This window comes from Sinohyriopsis cumingii, chromosome 12 (assembly GCF_028554795.1).
Source record: "Sinohyriopsis cumingii isolate HCF-2022 chromosome 12, ASM2855479v2, whole genome shotgun sequence".
Lineage (NCBI taxonomy): Eukaryota > Metazoa > Mollusca > Bivalvia > Unionida > Unionidae > Sinohyriopsis > Sinohyriopsis cumingii.
Window position 1 is genome coordinate 53,433,587 of NC_142972.1, and position 6,278 is coordinate 53,439,864.

Sequence of the window (6,278 nt, forward strand, 5' to 3'; positions counted from 1 at the left end):
CCTCAAGATCTGCCCAACCGCCTGGAAGGACACGAGGGCTTGACCGGAAGCCGGTATAAATCCTTACCGCAAATATAATTGTTTCCCGTCATCTCACCCCCAGACAGTGATAATTTGGTTTGGGATAATCAAACCACGTGGGACCACCTTGCATCATCATGTCTCCGGTGCGCTTGATGTTTTTGTTCAGCTCTTCGTGGAGTCCCTACTAATGAGGCAAATGTTGTGTAGGACATTATTTATAAAAGAAAAATGAACATCAATATTTTGATTGCAAACAAAAAAGAAGCATAAACGTCATTTTTTTCGCTGCCTGACTGTCATTATATGATCGTGGATCCTATCGTCCGCGCTAAAAATAATTTTGTTAATGACTTTTACCGTTAAATAACATGTCAAATTACAACCGGGTTGTGATTTGCACGATCATCCCTCAGCAGAACAAATGCAGACGCTAGCTGAGTTCAATCATTCATTATGCAGTGCAGCTACTGAGCGCGTCGTACACAGAGGAAAACGATCCCGTATTTACAGTTACTGTGCCTACAGAGATATATCCTGTCAAACAGGTGCAGGATGCCGACGGTCATCAAATTATCGTGTTTGACCATATCAAAATCAACCGCGATAACATGACAAAACTTTTGCGAATATTTTCGTTTTCACATAGAAAAAACAACAGCTGTATTTATTGAAAGCAGTCTTATTACGATGTGCCCAAATACATACGTCGAAACACTGGCTGTTTTGTGCCTTTATTCGGCTTGGACAATCATCGATATCTTTTAACAAATCCTCTTCGACAGGTTCTGGGAACAATTCTGTATCCGGAAGGTTTTGACGATCAAACTTTGCTTTATTCATTTTGATACCTATCAAATTTATTTAATTGGAAAAAACATGCAATTAAAAAAACAGTAATATTATAAGCAACGAAGTTCAGACAACGATTGTAGACCTTTGCGGGCTTTGACATGTGTTTTTACGCGTTGTTTGAAGACCTTGTTCCGACCGATGAGATCGCTGCCAAATCGGAAGCGGATATACGAAGTTTTAGCCTCGCAGTTGGAGGAACATCGCATCATAATATTTAACGTGATTCTACAGGTGGTTTCTAGTACGTTTGTGGAAGATGAAATCGAGTGGTTTTTTTACACTGCACCGAGCGCTTTTTAATGCCATGGACGTAGATGTAAAATCGCTTTGCAAAATATTAGATGAGGATATCAAGAAATTTCAGAGATACGGTTCTGGCTGGGTAATGGTGGGTGTGACAGAATTAGTGGTGAACACGGTCAAGTTTAATTCGTTCATGTCATGCAGAGTTGTATTAATGTTCAAAACAACGACAAGTGTTTTATGCGGGCGGTGTTACCAGCACTTTATCTTGCGCAGAGAAATCCAGAAATCATGAATAATTATAAAGCATATCAGAACACGCTCGATTTCACAGGAATTCAATTTCCAGTTCAGGTATTTGCCATATTTGAAAAACTAATTAACATCGGCATCAATTTGTGTGGCATCAAAGGGCACTGCAGCATCATTTATCCGCTCAGATTAGCCGGCATCAGTACACCGGTGGTAGCATCGATCTCTTATACGTTAATAAAGATGACAAGGACTGGAATCAATTTTTTTTTCGAGGATCATGAGCGGACAAGTGTTAAAAGAAGCAGTGCCAAATGTTGTGTTTTTGGTGGATGGGAGTGAGATTTGTTTAGTGTTTTTTATGTTTAACATGTTTTGCAGTTCATAAAAAGTAATTGATCATGGCCTCGATTGTGTCAGCGTCATGGCGATGAAAAATAACCTTGAAAACCTTTGACTGCAGTCAAGATTTCCTTTTGTGGTGGGCGCAGATTTCGAACTGTTGATATTGCCTTTGCCTGTTCAAGAAAACGACGAGACCACTGACAGATCATGTAGGATCCCGTATCAGGAATATGTGCATTGCAGGTTTGCGTACAAGATCGTGTGCGATAATGAAAATTATAATTCTTGAGTGAAATCGTTTCGTGGACCGGGTCACGTGTAGAGATTCTAGAATCAATTTTACAGGTTACGATGATTTTTAGTCGATTTCTAGAGCGTTGTGAATTTCTTGATTTGCTACAAATTGCTGCGTGGTGTCTAGGTTCATCGGGATCGCGAAAGGGATCATTGTGATTACACTGGCATATATGGAGGGGCTAATCATAATGCGTGTAATGTTGCATTTTTAGAAACCTTTTTTTTGTTACTCTGGTGATGCTTAATTTGCAAGGGTACGATTCGCACATGATCATGAAATGTTTTGGAAAGTTTTGGCAATGATTGTGACCTGAAGGTTATTGGAAAATTTAAAGACGATACAAACTCGTAGCCCATGGCAGAATTTGTCGGATTGCGGAGTAAAATATACTCTGTCAGATTAGCAGGTGGTGCCGTCCAAAATACTCGCTTAGGGAATAAAATAATGTCGTCAAAAAGTTTCTGACGCTCGATCATCATATAGCGGCTTTATGATGATTTAAATCGTTTCCTATAATGAACACGATCAGATCACATTGTCATAATCTGTTTACATATTCGCTCAACAAAGTGGGTTTGAATTGTTATAATATTATTGAAGATGGTATTACAACTTTGTTATATGGGAATACGGATCCTTTACTGGTTGATCTCGGATAGATGTGAACAAAAGTAAGTGACATTAGCGGTAGTCGAGGCACGAGTTTCACGGGGAAGGGAGATGCCGGTCCCGGCACCTGACATTGATCAAAATAAACTTATCATGTTGTGTTCCCAAAACCACCAAATCACATAATCGGATTAATGTAAACACCGGCGGTAGTCGAGGTGGGATGGCCGAAAACGTGTGTTCTGACCGAGATCAGGCATGGGAGCATGGGTATAACATCACAGCAAAACGAACCTGTTTATCATATGATGTCATGTAATGTGCCCGGAACTGCCAAATTACATACTACTCCTGCTCTTTAGGAGTTTTTTCAAGTACATTATTTTCAGGGGCAATTCCACATCGAAAGTTTTCTCTAGGAATAGTGACATCAGAACAACCAACCACGTCGAACGCATTCATAAGTAAAACTAATCTGTTGGACAATAATCTTTTGCAGGTTATCTGAAAAATGAAGAATAACCAGAAGAGCAATGAATTAAAAGTAAGTGAAAGCTTTATAAAGGAGTGACATCACTATCATCATACAACAGAGGGGATAGGGGCATCTCAAGTTGCTGAGCTGGACGGTTTACGCCACAAAAACCTTTCTCTAAACACAATTTTGCTATGGAGCCATCAATGTTATTGGTTTTCGCTGAAAAAGATTTGATCTTCGATATCAGAAATTACTAGACTGAAATACTATGCGATCCAAGGAAATATTAACGGAATTTTATAATGAAGATATAAATATGACAAAATTGATGACTATACATTCCGAACACTTTACGTATGTTGCATGCATGCCGTACCTATCGATGAATAGGACTCGTTCTATATGTTGAAATACTTTGCATACTTAGTATATAACAAACTTATTTGTATCTACTTCTTTATCTGAATAGCTCGAATAACCACGTGTTTAAAGTTGACATCTTTAATTAACACATCCTAGCGACGATGTTCAAAATAAATCTTTAGATCATTTACACAAAGCATTAGTAATTTTATTTTCAATTGTGACTTTCTACCCTCGCATTATTTTGAATGCGCACATTTTGTCATAAATTTGCAAATTCGGGTCTCGTATGGTATTGATCACACATTTTATTTTGTAATTACGATGCATGTTTGTAATATGGGTAGCAATAGACCGAAATTATATTTTGACGTTTTACAAATATAATGTACTCGTCGACATTGGTGGTTGTTTATCATTGGTATGCATTATTCGCCGTCCGTAAAAAATTAAAATCAGGTGGAGAGAAAAAGTAAAACTACATTTCTCATCCATCACACCAGATTATCTACAATCCATCACCCGTTAATAGTAGTACAAAAATTACAAAACTATCCTGGACTGTAGTGGAGAATGAGAAAATCCGGAAGATAAATGTTGAAATAGTTTAGACTAGAAGTAGCATTAAAATTATGAAACTGTACTAGACTTTCATGGAGACTTAAAATTATCCCGAATTTTTAAAAAAAACAATTGGCCAAGACTAAAATTAGTACTGAAATTCCGAAACGCATACCAACTTGAGCGGAATCTGACGAATGTCCGCAAAGAATTCAAAGTATGGCCGAGGCTAAGATTATAATACAGTTTCAAAACTAGTACATAATTTAGCTTCGACTATAAATTAAATTTTCTCTAAAATATAAACAATTTTAAAATATTTGTTGCAAATTCTCAAAACGTTTTAAAACTACGAAATACTTGATGAGGAAAATCAAGGAATAGAAATAAGAGCGGGAAAATTCAGTATATAAAAAAGCGAAAGGATTATATAAAAGGAGGAATTACGAAGGGGTGGGAGAAAATTATATGAAAAAATTAAAAGATAACGGGAATAAAGTAATATTGGGGAAAAGGAAATCTTGGAATAAATTAAAGAATTTTGCAGCAACCTGTATACATCACAAACGATTGGAAATGAAACTATAGATGATTACTTAGATGGTACAACATGCGAGATGATATCATCAGAACATAAAAGCCTATGTGATGATTTCATCTCCATAGATGAAATTAAAAAGATTATAGGCCAATTAACAAAAGGGAAATCCCCAGGTGGAGATGGACTCACCGCAGAATTCTATAAAATGTTCCAAGGTGAGTTGTCGCCCATCCCAGAATGGTTATACTACAATATACTACTGAGAAATGAGACAATGTCTAAAACAGTGAGGGAAGGGATCATAACATTAATATATAAAGGGAAAGGGGATAGGGAATGCCTTAAAAAACTGAAGGCCCATCTCCCTCCTAAATACTGGCTACAAAATTGTAAGTAAAATATTAGCTGAGAGAATTAGAAAAGGAATGGATACAATAATTAACATTAATCAAACATGAGTGGCAAAAGGGCGGGGCATATAAAACATCATATAGATTATTTACGGGAAGCAGGTCTGAAAGGTGCTATGGTACTTTTCGACTAGGAAAAAGCATTCGACAGACTAGAACATAACTATATACAAAATGTATTGGAGAAATTTGGATTTAGAATTAATTTCCAAAAATGGACTAAAATCCTGTATAAAAAAATAACTGCAAGAGTACAGGTAAATGGCGCTAACGCTGGGAAATTTGACAATCTAAAAATCAGTGAGGCAAGGTTGCCCACTATCAAGGCTATTATATGCAATAGCGATTGAAATACTAAGCATTAAAAAGACTTAACAGAAATATAGAAGGTATTAAAATCCCAAATATAAGGGATGAAATAAAAATGTTACAACATGAAAACGATTGCACAACCTTTATAAAAGATCCAAATTCCTTCAAACATCTAGAAAATGAATTTGATAAATATTGTAAAGCTTCAGGGACTAAAATTAATCATGATAAAACCGAAATACTTAAAATATGGAACTGGTGAGGAAATCATCCAGGATTGCCCCCACATTTGATCAACGATCGAGTAAAAGCTTTAGGAACTTGTTTTGGAAAAGGAGAAGAAATGGAAAACTAAAATGTTATGAAAAAACAAATAGAGAGTAATGTAAATTCCTGTGCACTTACGCCACTATATTTAATGGAATGGGCCCAAGTGGCCAAGACATATATGTATTCCAATATTAATTATATTTTAAAATCCATTGACATAGAAAATAAAATATTACACAGAATAGACAATAAGATTATTAACTATATATGGGGTTATGAGACCCGTTATATAAACAAAGAAACCTTATACAGAGCAAAGGAAGGGGGGTGGGAGCTAGCACTACCTAGTCATATCATAATTAAATGCGCAAATATCTTGAATAGAATAAAGAAAATTAACTCGGAACCAAAGTCAAAGTGGGAGGGCTTATTATTGGTTTGGGATTTCAATGAGGAATATGGGGGATATTTACAAAAATAACAAGTTAACTAAGAAACTAGAGGTTCCGAGAAAATTTAAATATATAAAGGACTTATTAGGTAAATACAGAGATAAGAAAGAACTATGGCAACAGGATACTAAAAAGACGTAAAACTGGATAAGGGAGGATATTACCAAACGTATAAAATGCAAAGTGGAACAGGAAAACATAGCAGTAAATTGGGATAGGGCATGGGGGCACTGGCCAAAACTAAGCTCCCTGAAAATAGCTATAAGGA